Source organism: Sebastes fasciatus, chromosome 3 (genome assembly GCF_043250625.1).
Source record: "Sebastes fasciatus isolate fSebFas1 chromosome 3, fSebFas1.pri, whole genome shotgun sequence".
In the NCBI taxonomy this organism is placed as follows: Eukaryota; Metazoa; Chordata; class Actinopteri; order Perciformes; family Sebastidae; genus Sebastes; species Sebastes fasciatus.
The window spans coordinates 10124810-10138948 of record NC_133797.1 but is presented as its reverse complement, the minus strand read 5'-3'; the positions used below and the strand labels follow the sequence as shown (position 1 = coordinate 10138948).

Sequence of the window (14139 nt, the reverse complement as noted above, 5' to 3'; positions counted from 1 at the left end):
GCTACGATTACTGCCAAGCATGTGAAATACATAGTAATATTGTGTGTTAGCTGTCAATCATGTTCAGTCTCGTGTGTGTTGCCTCACTGTTTTGACCAATGGTCGCTTGCGTCCACGCGTTGCGAGCACAAGCACGAGCAACAGGACGCCGATCGTTGTTGACTGAACGGCCACAGGTGTCACTGTCAACAAGCAATATCTGATTCTTACATCAAGCCCTTTGAGAGGAATGTTTTAGTTAAAAGGAATGTTTACCTTTCTTTATCATGAAGCTGTGCAGCCCAGCTGGGTCTGGTCCATGTGTGGCCTCTGAATCTTGGATGCTGCTTTTCATTGTGTTTGTCGGACCAGGGGTCAAAGATGTGAACCTGGTGAAGTGAATGCAAAATGAGAGCATGTTGAGTGCCACCATCCATAACAAAAGTAGGTCAAATACATCACAAAGCAACACAATGGGAATGGAAGGTAAATCCAAATGTTTTAGTTACTAACAACAAGTTAGATTCCCATTTCAGGAAGCCAGAGAGTACACAATTTGTTGTTGGACCAAACGTTTTTATCATTTGAGCCTATACGGTCTTTACATTAAAGATACGTAAAACCTTTCTTGGCCATGAGGGGGCAGAAAAACCTGAACACAAGATGACAGATGCACCAGCCCGTTCTCATTCTCAGAGCGTTAAATACCAAGGCTTTGTCATGGCTGTTGGCGTGTGTTACCGCTGCACAAGGCACTATTTAGTGCCGGTGTGAAACGCACCGGGCGTTCCATTAGCTACAATATAAACCCATCCACGGCAACAGTAAACGCTCATAGAAAAGTGTGCAGGGAGTGTGGTGACGCAGTTTAAAGAGCAAAAAGACACAAACCGGGCAGGCGGAAGGAGAGGTGGATGGGTCCAACAAACACAAGGCTTTCATCAGGGAGACCGCTGATGTTTTCATTAGAGTATAATCACCTGAAACTAAGAATTGTTGTGTTTTCGTTACTTTAGAATGAGCTCTTCATATCGACATAGGTAGCGGGTCCTCTTAACGGAGTCTGCCATGTTGCTCCGCCATGTTTCTACAGTAGCACAGAACGGACAAACCAAACACTGGCTCTAGAGAGAGCCTTTCACGTTTTTCGCGTTACCTGAAGGCCACAGTTGTTCTCTGACATGCTTGGAAAGGGAAGAGTGAGTGGAGGGATAGATGACACTAAATCCTACACACTGCTTAGTAAATATCAACGATGCAACCGGCGCAGTTCACCGGGGCCCAGAAGCTGTCAGGGGCCCAAAAATCACCTTCCTACACCGTGTCCACACTGAATCCATTATATGCACTTCTGTTACATCATGTACATAAACCACGTAGGCTACCTATCACTGTGCACTAGAGATCAGACTGGAGATGTAACAGAGAACAGAAAACACATGTTTAATATTGTGATAGTTACTGGAAATAACATCCAATATAGTCAACAGCAGTAGGAAACTTTCAGCTCTCTGGCGATCTCCCTCTATCCAGCTGCCACCTTATTTAGGTTTGTGTAGTGAAATGAGGAGGTATCGTATAGATAACTCCTCATTTCAACTTCACCAATCAGCCGCTCCTGGTCTATTGAGGCAATTTCAAGGCGAGTGACAGGAATAACTACAAACAGCTGGAGGTCTGAGAAAAGTTCAGCTCAATACGGCATGCCACGTCGCGCTGCGTCGCTCCCGGCCAGGACATTCCAATAAAAAGGACATGGTTCTTAAGCAGTGTTGTTAATGACTTTGCGGAGCACAAGACCTGTAGGATAAACTTCTAATGGGTGAGTACTGATTTCTTTTTGTTGTTATGGAGTGGGATCAGGGATTTAAATCTATAGCACTGTAATTGTTACATTTCATATGCTGGAAAATGTGCACCTACTGAAATCTGTGTCTGTGATAACAAGAGTCCAGGGCAGGCTGTTAAATTAGCGTTGATAAATTTGGCGCTCCGGCTGCTGTCCGTGGTGCTGATCTAAGGCTGGTTTGCTGTATGGGAGTTGCATGGTGAGCCTCTCCATGGTGGCATAGCAGTTGTCTGCTTTACAATTGTCTGGAATGGTTGTGTGTGTATGTGCGTGTGTACGCACAAGCGTGCGCTTGTGTTTGGGGCTCAAGAAAAAAATTTGCACTGGGGTCAATCACAATTATGTTACGCTGCTGACACTGCTCCTTTAACAGTGTTTTAGGGTATTTTTCCTGTAATCTTGTATCAGTTACCATGGTGATGTATTCCCAAAAGTGAGTGACCATGAGAGTAAGACTGCAAGTTATAGCCTGCATGAGGTGAACGTTCCCTTTAGGAGAAAGTTATCAAAGTTCTCTAATTGAGCAGCAGATGTTTGACCTATGACCTATAACTCCAGAGGAAGACCATTAGGCCAGAAGATACCCCCTTGTTTCTCTCTGATATTATGAAGCTTCTGATCCATAAAGATTGAAGAGTAAAACATCATCACACATATCAACAGGAGTGCAACATTGCTTTCCCAGACCTCCGCAAGCTGGTTATTGAATCAATTTTGAAAACAAGAACCAAAACACCAGAACATTTATCACTGAGATTGGAATTGTAAATCACACATATTGCCCTCGTGTTCACACAGAAATCACTGCCATTCAAAACGCTACAATGAAATCTCCAGTTAGTCACTACTCACAGTTACAAATGTTAGCTGGTGCATTGTTGAAATGAGTCAACGTGATAACAAATCAGGGCAGAGAGGAAAAAAAATTACATCTCCTGTTTGGGACATTGATGAATGAAAAACACTGCAGAGAGGGAAAGAGAAAGAAGAATGGTAAGAGGGGCAGGATGGGGACCAAAGAGAGGGAGAGTAAACACCTCATGATATGAAATGCCATTGTCCCCACAAGTACTTATACTGTAAAGGCTCTGACACACCAAGCCGACGGTCGGCCATTGGACAATTTGGGGCCGTCGGTGTGCGTTTGTCGACCTAGTTCTAGCGGTGTGTCCCGCACCGTCGGCTCTAGTCTGTCCGTATCTGAGTTGTTTTGGGCCAATTCATCATGTTGAATAGGCAGTGGAGCCCTTTGCTTAAAGAAATCATTCTGATTGGCTGTTCAGCTTAAACGAATCAGTGCACAAGAAGAGAAACGGAAGTGAGGAAAGCAAGCAAACGAGTCAATTTCAAGACGGCACACACAGAAGGCTCTTCTCATTTTTCATCTTCATCTCATCTGATCATTCCAATACACGGATATGTTGTGAAAATATGACATAATAATAGAATAATAGAATATGAAATAATGACATGGCCATCTGGAAAGAAGTTAAGTTGTGAGTGACAGTGGTGTGAAAATGGTCATGGTGTCGCTTTATTTCATGTATGCATCTTAACAACGGCTTGTATATCCGCAGTCCTCGATCTTCCGGTTTTCTGTTGTGAATGACGAATACAGACTACCGCAACCTGCTGGTGGGGAGAGTTATTTCCTCTCACGCAGGCGCAGAACGTACGTGCTAACTGGCCGTCGGCTGAAGTCTGACTGCAATGTGTTCAAATGCAACTTGTCGGCCAAGACAAAGGCGACGTGTGGCGACGCAACAGACGGCCTTCATCGCTGTTCGTTCTTTGATGTCGGCTTGGTGCGTCTGGGTCTTAATGCTTCTTCGTAACCGGAATGATGGCCCAGATTATCAAAATGAAATCCAGGTTGTTACAAAAAACTGAATTTCCCTTTTAATATATCCAATTCTAATGTGGTCCTGTCTCAGTAAACTCAGTCAAATTGAGTCCAATCAGTCCAATTTAGTTTGTCTAAACCTCCCAATTCTCCTGCCATCACACTGAGCTCAGCATTATTGAATCCAGTCAGGTCAAACTTAGCACCCATAAACACACACACACACACACACACTCATAATTAAGTCCAAACATGTGAAAACATACTGTTGAGGGTGATAGAAGAAGAAAGCCCCTCAAACAGGAATTTGCTTTGACACAAGCTGTTTAACACTTGCCTCTCTCATTCTGTGGTATCATTTAACTGCACGGTGCAAAATTTTCACGCACGCATATACACACGCACACACACCACCGCCCATTATTAACGTTGCAGGGCAGTAGGCATGATCGGGCAGAGAGGCTGGGATGTCACCGCTCCGGCTGAAAAACCACACTGACACCACAAAGGCAAAGACTGTATTCAAATCAGCTGGCACTGTCACCGCCTGTCCACGGCGCAGACTTAAAAGGGCTTAGAAGCAGACAGTCTGCAGATAGGGAGTATTCCCCAAACTTAAAGAAGATTCAACTGCTTTGATTTTCTATTGAATAAAGCATGTTGTGCTGTGAGACTGGGATAAAAGGCACGGTTAGCGGAGAGAACAGAGCACAGACATGCATATCCAGCAAAGCACAAACACACACATACACACTCGCATGTACACACACCGAAACACAACTTATCCCTTACTTTCACAGCTTGGAAGATGTTAAAGCTGCAAAGTAGACAAAGTGGGGAGAAAGAAAAGTGCTACAGATGCAGGCCAGGAGAGAGACGGACAGGACAGGACAAAATGGTTTCATCATGCAATGCCCAGTTTGTAAGATACGAGGGAAACAGCAACAAAACACAGTCCGTCAGAATCATTCCTCCAGGCCTCATCAAACGTAAACATATTTACTGTATCACAGTGAAAGATAAACTGACAGGAAAGGAGTTTAAGCCCCGTTTTGACTGTCCTGTCCTGTTCCTCCTTTTCAGGAACTCATTGCGTTTTGACTGCAATGAGTCTAAATTAAGTTCCTGGGACATTTTCCAGGGCCTTTTTACCCCCCAAAAAGGCCCTGGTCAGGGGGTAGTACGTTCTGAGAGTACCGGAACTTTCGGGATGGAGTTTTCAGGGATAACCGTCGCTGATTTGTGAAACATACACAGAACCACTGCTACAACGGCTTCAACTCGTGTACCATTTCATTCATAAACAAGGAAGTACTCTAGTATCAATTTAGGACCATTTTAGGACGAGGGGAGAACACGAAAGTAAAGTTAGGCTCTGCTGTTGGCCTCCCGACTCATTAAAAAAAAAGATAGAGAGAAAAAGAGAGAAAGATCGCACAAGCGAGCTGAGAGGGCGAGCATAATATTAGAAGAGTGAGGCAGGGCGATGGTGCTGTGAATGACAGAAAGAAAAGCTATTTTCTGATTGTTTCACGACGTTAACGTTCTAAAGCACAAATAGATAACCCTCAAACACTGAACAGATGATTTACTGTGGAGACAGACGCTCTTAGTTTCATTTTCCTCTGCTGTGTTTCATTCATTACATCCAACGTGCATCAGTGAATACTATGCAACAGTAAATGTTGTCGCAGAGAGACAAACCTAACATTCATTTACTTTTTTTTAGATGCAACATGCGGACACACTAAACTGCAGATTGCAGAGTGTGTTTACCGCTGTGACCACCAGCAGCCCTCGTCTCATGTCATGTTGCTTTTTCATACGTCAGCAGACTAATTTGCCTAATCTTCACAGGTCTTTAGACCGCGGTGGAAATGCAGACAACAGTGGGCTAAAGGAACCTTTTAGTTCCTTGAAAAGTAATTTCCTGGGACAATAATTACCAGGAACTTTTGGGTGGAAACGAGGCTTTAGTGAAAGTTCAATCAGGACAACAGCTTCATTCCCTTTCCCTGCCTTCTTCATTCATTGATAGCCACAACTTTTTAGTCCAAGGAGGAAGAGACTGTAAGACAAAACTTCAGTAACATTGGCTCTGCACACGAAAAAAAAGGGTGTGATATATTGTGTCTGATGTAAGTAATGAAGAATTAATGAGCAGAGTGCTAATGAATTGTAAGTCCATGAAAGCAATGATGCAGCTTGTAGTCTAATAGTGTAAAAACAGGGTGGGGCCACATCACTGGAATAATAATGCTTCATCATTTGTTTTGCACGTCGAAGTTGACCAAGTCTGCCAGAGGACGTATTAGCAATCTCTGTTAATGCTCCATCACTCTTTACTTCAGCTGTAGCCTGAGTGATGGATGAATTCAAGAATGTCTTTCCTGTTTCGGGACAAGCTATAACTTTGAATTGAATTTTAAATTTGATGGGATGAGAAATCCAGATCAGTGTCACATGCAACTTTTTGGAGGGCTTGGATTTTGAGAGGTTTACAGTTTTGAGAGTCGTGACTCTTGTTGTTCATGAATGGAATCTGTTAGTGTGCGATGTGCTGTTTTAGCCAAATCATTGCTCACCACACACTAAAGGAACAAAACGGTTAAATTCAACATAACATGTCGTGTGGGGTCTTTCACATTTTTAAAATCTGTTAAGATTTTAAAAAATCTCTTAGTGCGGGCCAGCCTTAAGTCTGTCAACTAGGATACTGCGGTCCACAGTGTCAGAAGCTGCACTTAGATCCAGCAGTACCAAAACAGAACACTCATTGTCATTTGAGACTCTGAGAATAGCAGTTTCTGTTGAGTGCAACCGACGGCGAGCCAGACGTACTTGATATTATACTCGTTTAATACAGTTTTGAGCTGCTAAGCTTTCAAAACCAGGGTGATTAAGCTGGCTTTTGACAGTGCACAGTCACTTGAGCGTGATGCTCTTCTTCTTCCATCAGACATAAGTCCGCACATCAATCTCTGTCACCACATATAGTAATCTATACATGCTGAACAAATCCAACGAATTGTTAAAAATAACTGGGCCATTATTGAGAGTAACACCTTGTTGAGTCAAGTTTTCCCTGAATCCCCTATTGATTCTTTGAGAAGCGCCTCACGCTTATTCACAGGCTCATGCATTCATATCTTCCAGCAGATAAAAAAGGTTCTCGGCTGACCAAACCTTTAAATGTATGCAATGCCCTCACTGAGATAATGTGCAAACTAAATATTTGCTGATGTTAACACAGACAGAACTTAGAAACAACGTGATTTCATCAACTGCAACATTACTTTTGTCACATACTGCCTGTCTTGTCCGCGTGAGGAAGGCTTTTTCTACATAGGCCGTACTAAAAGACGCCTGAGGGATCGCCTCACCGAGCATAAATATGCCATTACAATTAAATCGTGATTACCCCATGGCTAGACGCTTAAGTGTGTCACAATGCTAATGATTCCTTATTGTGCACAGAGGGCATTGAACACATTAAACCTTTCGTCATGGGGGAAAGTAAACTTTACCAGAGGGAAGCTTTTTGGATCCATCAACTGGATGCGTTAAAGTATCCCGGTCTCAAGGAGGATATATAGACTTCAAATGTCTCCTTTAATATATATATTTTTTATGTTCTTGGTATAGGCCTCCATTTTTTCTTACAGCCTATGTTAAAACCTATGGGTACCTATCTTCCATTTATTATGTATATAAATTTGGGCTGTCAATGTTAACGCGATTATAACATGTTAGTGATTACCAAATCATTTGTAAACCTTTAAGTATTAACTATCCATCTAAATATTGTTTATAGATGCTTAACAAAGTATTTATTAACCATTTAACAAGATTTTATAATCATGAGTTGCAACTTTATAAAAGCCATCCAAATAATGTTTATAGACGGTTTACAAACCAATTATTAACCATTAACAAAGTGTTACAAATGTTTATCTATGCAATGTTTATAGATGTTTTACAAACAATTTCTTTAAGGTTTACAAATAATATCTCAATCATAAACAAATACTTATGTATAGAGTATAAAATGTTACGATAAACTGTTAAAATAATAAATTATAGCATTATTAATAATTAGTGAACATTATCAATTAACAGTATCAGTTAAGAGTAAAATAACTATTAACTAAGTTTAATTAACTATCAATTTACCATTTATAAATGGGGGTTATTATCAAGTGTTACCCATAAAGCTATTGTCAAATACAGTATGTTGTTTCAGTGACCAGTAAAAGCTACATGAGTGGTTTGATGCAGTCAGCACAAAAATCTATTCTCTACTACGATACTAAAAATGTAACAACACTGTGATGACCGCCTGATGTTCAGCACAATCTGGAATACTCAATAAAACCACTGAGTGGACTTCAGATTAATGAGCGTCCTTATGACTGCCCAATTGAATCACCTACAATATAGGTCCACTTTTATGTTAACATTGTCACAATCACCCCATTAGGTAACATTGGACCATCTGGTCCTAGCTTATCACAAATTAAAAGCCTCTTCAACACAGAGAAATAACTGGGGTCCTCATGTAGCCGTTAATTGGCAATACACTTATAGTACATGTGCACGTGCAGGCGTGTGTATTTGACCGAATCTATGGAACAAAGAAAGGAAACCCCCAGATACAAAGGTCCTTTGAGAACATGAACAAAGGTAAGATGAGAAGTGGAATACCATTTTCCACTCAATTCCCAAAGCGTGAATAATACTTTTCAACCCTACTGCTAATTAACTAACGAGGAAAGGTTTCTACCACCCTTTACGATCTGATGGTGGGATCTAGGCAACACAGCCTATCTTCACTCCTCTGCTTCTCATCTTCCTCTTCAGCTGGTTTCATTCTTTCTCCATTATTTTCCCCTCTCTTGCTCCCTGTTTGCTTTTCCCTTTCTACTCTCTCTCTCTTCACAACTCGGTTTCCCAAACTTTGCCCTTTCCTCACCGGGCTGTTAGAGGTTTCAGCTATACAGGCAGCAGAGGCATCAGTAGTGGGATTATGCTAGAGTGTCAGGCATCTTGGAGAAACCCATAGCACTCGAAAAAACGCCTCGTGGTTTACTGAAGGCTGTGAAATTATCTATCGACCAGGGTGTAGATGGAGGAGGTGCTGTAATGCTAAAGGCTTAGGTGGGTTTATCTGCAGATGGTGCATTACAGTGTGGTTCCATGTTAGATTGGATCTAATAGAACTCCCATTAGGGTGGTTTACTTTACCAGCTGACAAGTTTGGCTCTGCCGAGCTCTGTGCGGGTTATGGGCAGGCGCCTGCAGGTGATTTACAGCTGAATGTCTTGACTTGGATTTATATTTATGTCCACATTACGCTGTTTTTCTTCTAGGTAGCCTGAAGTTGAGAGGCATTGACTCATAGGATAATGTACTATGAGTCCAACATCTCCAGATTTATTTCAGTATAGTATTAGGCGATGCACTTAACTCTTTTTAGGTGTTGATTCCATCGGCAAACCAGAACTAACGATGACTTCTCATAGCCAATCCATCGTCTCTCCTGTCATTTGAGTCCTATACCAATTTGTCCGTCCTCTCTCGGGCAGTCTGTGACCTCTCCGAGTGACACTTCACAGATGGTCATTTTCCACCAACCGCAAGTCAATCTGGTGTGCAGATCATGATGCAACACCTAGTCGATTGGCGTCGGTCATTGTCCGGGGGTGTCACGTTTGTGACACATTCCCGCTGCGCCTAACGCTCGAGTTGCCTGCAGATCTGCCAGTTTGGCCCAACTGTCACTCAGATGGACAGTAATGACTTTGCCAGATCAGACAGTGCACAGCCACTCATCTCAAGCATGGCGTCACTTGTAATCTGACAGTCAACCTTTCAGGGGACAGTTGCATAATCTTAAAACTTGTGTCTCTGCACTGTAACGATGTGTTGTGCTCGGGCAGATATGGAAACGAGGCTGAAAAGGTTTCATAGTGGCCATTCTGGGGCATCATTTTTGGAAAAACTGATTTGTGTTTACAAGCACATTTTTTAATTAATCACATGTTAATTAATGATGGAGTCGACCTGTTCACGGTGTACCCCGCCTTCGCCCAATGTCAGCTAGGATCGGCTCCAGCCCCCCCGCAACCCTGAATAGGATAAGTGGTTACAGATAATGAATGGATGGATGATGGAGTCACTGATACTTACAGTATTTTTTGTATTCATCTGAAGTGATTAGAGCAATGAAATGCCAAAAGGAATAGATCCTTTATACTTAATACAGCCTCGGGTCTACAACAGCTTCACTTGTCTTTTATTCTCCATTAACCGTGTGATTATTTTCGTGCTGAATAGCAGTCGCATTTTTCAAAATTGCATACCAGACTATCAATAAAGAGATTCTTGGAAAGTCTTTTCACTTTCAGCAGCCTTGTGCAGATTAATTTGGAATTCGAGAGTGCAAAATGAGTTCTGTATTTACTATTGTTGGTAGAGCAACAACAAAAAATGTGGATTAAATGTGAAAAAAAAGATAGAAATAAACAAATATCTTTGTAAGGAAAATAACTATTTGGGTTCTTGGTTGTTGTATAACAGAATAATGTCAGTAAAAGATCAAATTATTATTGGTGTATTGATTGTTTTTTCTCCATTAACCCTCTGAGACCCACAATATATCCGTTTTTGTCTTTTGTTTTGGGGGGGGGGTCTGAAATCTGGAAAACTGAAGGTTAATTTGATATACAGCTCTGTGTGTCAAGTTGTCCTAATCATATATCAGAAATAAACATGAATTAATTAATTAAACAATTAATTAATTAATTAATGGGTCAAGTGACCCCAGTTTTTCCACGCGTTGCCTTTTGTGATTTAGCCTCCTTTCCGACAAGCTAGCATGACATGGTTGTCACCAATGTATATGTACCTATATGTACCACTCTAGCTCTAAAACTGAATCTGCTACAGCCTCTGAAATACAGTAAAGTCAGTCGAGATCGCGGGTCTCAGGGGATTAAAAGTTAAAAGTGTTCAAAACTGTATTCTCAAAAGCGGATTTTCACGACCAGAAGATAATAAATCATCGAGAAACTTTCAGCATTCACATGGTTGGTACCCTAAACAATTAAGCCGTCATCCAAGTCTGTGCAGATCCATTAAGGATAATTTGTAAGTTCACATAGAGGGCAGTTGGTACAATTAAAATGCAAACCGCATTTCTGTCTTTCCAAAGTTAAACCTGAAAAGCCAAGAAATCTCTTATCTCTTTTGTTTAAAATGCATCCCGCTTGACATCCGGCTGCCTGCTTCACAGGGACAACTATGGCAAGGTCACTCACTGTGGAAGTGCTGGCAAGTCTCTGGAGGCAGCACACGATTGAGAAAGACAACACTGAAAGATATAGCTCTGATTTAAGATATAGCTCCTTCTGGCTTTGTTAATCACTCTGGCCTCTGGAAATTATGACAGTCCCACACACATATGATAGAATGGTTTGGATCAGTTAGGGAGATACGGGATTATTTTAGAAAAAGAGATACGGTGAGCTAAGAAATAGACGGCATCAACTTTATTTTTCATTGTGACAGATTTAGGATTAAGATTACAATAAAAAGGAAAATATCCTGCTTTTCAAAGCAGTCCCAAAAAAAAAAAAGAATCCTCCGTCTTATGTTACTGTTTTCCCTACAAGGTAATTTGTCACAGAAAGGCGCTAGATAAGAAGGTCTTGTTCTGTGAGGTGATGCGAGCAGAGAGAAACTCCCCTGAGCTCGATGTTGCTCCCCTGAACTATTTGTTCCTGGCTCTATAGTTGTCTGCCCAGGTAACAATGCCATTTGTCACTGTCAACAGCAGGTACCATACCTCCTTATAGGGGGGCTACAGTATATGGAAACCACTGCACATTAGGGAGGGGAAATTAGAAGTGGCTGTCGTTACTGGTAATTTCTTTGGGGAATAGGCTTTGTTAGCATGTGGCGGATTTAGTGGTCTGTGCTCATTCATGCACACTATGTATATGATGTGAGTTCATAAGCAGGAGGTAGATGCCCGTGGCATAATGTCATCTAGCAGCTATTGTGAGGAGCTGATTGCGTGATGAAGCGTAATAACCAGAGTGATCACTGTATTGGATTTCAAAGGGTCACAAAAGGCCGGTCATGTTGTGAGAACACATCAGGTGTTATTACATTTTAGAATCTCTATTAGGTTAATCTCATTAGGCTCAGATTGCTTCTCTCTTCCCCCATTTAAAGGGGAACACCAATATGTTGTTTCCATGGCCTAGGAAAGATCAATCAATATTTGTATACAAGAGCAACTCTTTCTCAAAGCCAGAAACCACAGAAGTAAGTCTCAAACTTGTGATGTCATAGGGTGTTAAAGCTGTAGTACGCAGATTGGAGCAAACATGATTAAAAAAAAGTTATTACTATAAAACGGTCACTATATCATGACAGTATCGCATGAGACAGGTAATCTGAAAAACATCATGTGCCTCCGGTGTCCTCCGGTGCTTCTAATAGCATCAGCAAGATTTCACAGACCGGAGGAAAACAACCGATCGCCGTCTCTGAGCAGCTGTCAGTCACTCGCAAACTCCGATCAAACGGTCAAACTAGGCAGCGCTATTCAAACATGAATCAATATTCTGTTACTGTAATGCCTATTTCTCGCATAAAATGTGTTCAGAAACATCTTGTAGTGTACTGTTTAGCTGTAAAATGAGAAAGTTTGTGACCCGGCATCCATGTTGATAAGTTGAGGAAATACCAAGCACCGCCCACCAGCTGGAGCAAACTGTCTCATTTTACAGCTAAACAGTACACTACAAGATGTTTCTGAACACATCTGAAGTGAGAAATAGGCATTACAGCAACAGAATATTGATTTGATATAATATTTATCAGCGCTGCCTAGTTTGATGTTTAATCAGAGTTCGAAAGTGATTGACAGCTGCCTCCTTTGAATGAACAGCCAATAGGAACTCTCTCTCTCTGAAATGACCTGTGATTGGCCAAAGTCTCCCGTCACGGGATAGATTTTTAAAGCCTGAAAATAGAGCCATGAGGAGGTACAGAAGTCTATTTTTCTCTCAGAACACTTGAATTACAATATGCTGAAAGATTATTATGGATTTTTGTCCAGTGATGCCAAAAATATTCTGACTACTGCTGCTTTAAGTCTGGAGCTGTTTCATAGACAATGAATGGGAGACTGATATTGTGGTCACACAGAATGTTTGTTGTCTTTTTTATACCCAAATTAGCTTTATTCTATTGTAGTGTTGTCAGTTGTGAAACAGGAAATGATCCCATATACTCAGAACATTCCCCTATGGGTGCTCTCAGTGTCATCTATAACATCTTCCCCCAATTTATTGTCTATGGAGCAGATCAACACTTTATACCCTATGACATCACAAATTTGAGTTTTAGCACTCCAGTTTTGGGATTTGGGAGAGAGTTGTTCATGTTAACTAATATTTTTTGGACTGTTTTAGACCATAGGAATAACATGTATGAATTTAAAAAATTGGTGTAGTTCCCCTTTAATAGAAAGCTCTGGGACTCCATTTTCAGTTCCACGAATTCTGCAGTGGAGCGTTTAAATAGAAGTGCAGATGACTGCAACCCAACAACCGTTCTGTAACAAGGAGCAAACAACGGCCACACTTACTAACTGCAGTAACTGAGCCAGAAGAACAAAGAATGAAACAGCACAAAAAGGAGGATGATTAAGTATGTCACTAGTTTTAAAAGACCAAAAAAAACAAAAAAAAAGTACAAAGTACAAAGCCTTGATTTAAAGAGTAATCAAAAACGATGCTCTTGCCACCCAAAAGCTGGCTTCTGGCTAGCTCTGTAGCAGGAACTTATTGCCTCCGTGCAGAGCACAATGTTGGGAACAAGAAAAGGGCTCGGTAATAGCTGAGATCGCTCACTGGTGCCCCAATTATATGGACAGAGCTGTTGCCCCGGGACATGACTTAATGACCATAATAAGGCTCGTCTGTCTGCTCAAAATCAGCTTAGAGTGCATCCACGCTGACCTACAGCATCACTCTAGCCTTAGTCCAATTTAAACAGGCAGCATGAGGAGGAGCAGGGTGTTTAGGGGACCGGTGGGGGGACAAGTTAGAGACTGTCCGCCACCCTGACTGGGTCTCCCATGGACCGCGACCCCCTGAGCCCTCCTCATTCCACCTCAAAGCCTTGATGAGGATCAATTTAGACTAGAGCATTTCTTGCGGCTGCTCTTTAATTCAGTATGGCTGAGCCGCTCTGTGATTAATGACAGGTACTTAGCTGGGAGACTGGTCAATAAACGCACCGGTCCGGGAACTTAATACCAGGCTGTATGCCAAAGGGGAGACAGGCTGCTTTCTCCAGGCAGCACCACCACCACCACCACCACCCAGATCAGAGGGGGTTGATGAGAGAAAAGAAAAGTGAGACCAAAAACGTTGTGTGGCTAGTGTGCATA

The 14139-nt window shown here is 41.8% G+C and overlaps 1 long non-coding RNA gene across 2 annotated transcripts in view; it reads right to left on the bottom strand.

Moving 5' to 3' along the window:
- Positions 1 to 255: 255 nt before the first annotated feature.
- The window catches only part of LOC141763981 (uncharacterized), a 185929-nt gene continuing 172045 nt past the window's right edge, over positions 256 to 14139 (bottom strand). For both annotated transcript variants that reach the window (XR_012593211.1, XR_012593212.1), the window contains one exon: positions 256 to 368. This is a non-coding gene — a long non-coding RNA (uncharacterized LOC141763981). The remainder of the gene's footprint in view (positions 369 to 14139) is intronic.